This window comes from Tupaia chinensis, unplaced genomic scaffold (assembly GCF_000334495.1).
Source record: "Tupaia chinensis unplaced genomic scaffold, TupChi_1.0 Scaffold145260_1, whole genome shotgun sequence".
NCBI lineage: Eukaryota > Metazoa > Chordata > Mammalia > Scandentia > Tupaiidae > Tupaia > Tupaia belangeri.
The window spans coordinates 1-1,211 of NW_006205121.1; positions in this window are offsets into that span (position 1 = coordinate 1).

The following is a 1,211-nucleotide window of genomic DNA, read 5'->3' on the forward strand; positions in this document are numbered from 1 at the left end:
TTTAACTTTATTTAGTATTATTTTCCAATTTTACCAGAGAGAGTCAGAGAGAGAGAGGGAAATTGAGAAAGGAAGCCACCAGGTCTGGTACTTGAACTACGGTTGGCCATGTGGGAGTCCTGAGCCTTTTAAACTCACTTTAACCTATTTGCAGATAGAAGTAAAACTATTTGAATGCTGATCTCAATATGAAATATAGAATCCACAGAGTACACAAAAGTATTAATGATTTAACTTTCAATAACCAGGGTGCTATGAATTTTACATTAAAATTCAATTATATAGTAAAAAATAGAGCTGTTATAGCTAGAAAAAATGTTTTCAGTGGCATCAGATACTCTTGGTGGAAATGAACAGTTCTACATGGAAAGAAAACCCAGAAAGTGTGAAAACTAGTCACCAGGATACTCAGATTATTAAATTCAATCAGAGATTACACAGAATATGACAAAGACAGCAGGTTACTAGGATATTATAATCTGCAACACATGAAAACAGCTTGGAAAACAGATTAAGGCCACACTCTCTGACAGTATCCTTGCTGGAGGTACAGGCATAGACTCAGATGGAGTGCTGGTCCTCTTGTGCTACCTTCCCTGGGCACCATAAACTTGAACCAGCAATTTGGTATAGACTGGAGCAGTAGACACTGTTGATTAGTAAACTGGATCTTCTTCAGTGAGACTTTTAACATCTCAACACAATTGTCCATCTCCTTCTATTGAGATGAGTATTTTAGATGCAACAGCACATCTTACTAATAGGTATATTTTAGAAATACTTTGTGGGGCAGTCCTGTGATTATCTAAAAGAAGAATGGTTGTTTTTTCATGTATAATTTTCTTATTTGATGACAAAAGTGCATTTATACATCAAAAACTAGAGTTTTAAAAAGAGATTAATCCTGATAGAATTTTTTAAAAAACTCTTGTGCAAATTTATTTATGAAAACAAGAATGTGTTAGTTTTTATATTTTTAAATTAGGTGTAAGAGACTTTCTCTAAGCAGAGACTTTCTGCTCTTCAAACATAGAGTTGCAAAAACAGTCCAGAAACAAGCTGAAAGAACAAGCCGCACATCCTGGATAGTTATCTATATGCAGCTATATTTACAGATATAAAAGAAAACACAGCCTGCTCCCTTATAGTGTTCAGTTTCTTTTTTTTTTTTTTTGAGAGGTTTTTGCGTTAGGGTGCCTCGGCTTGCCAGA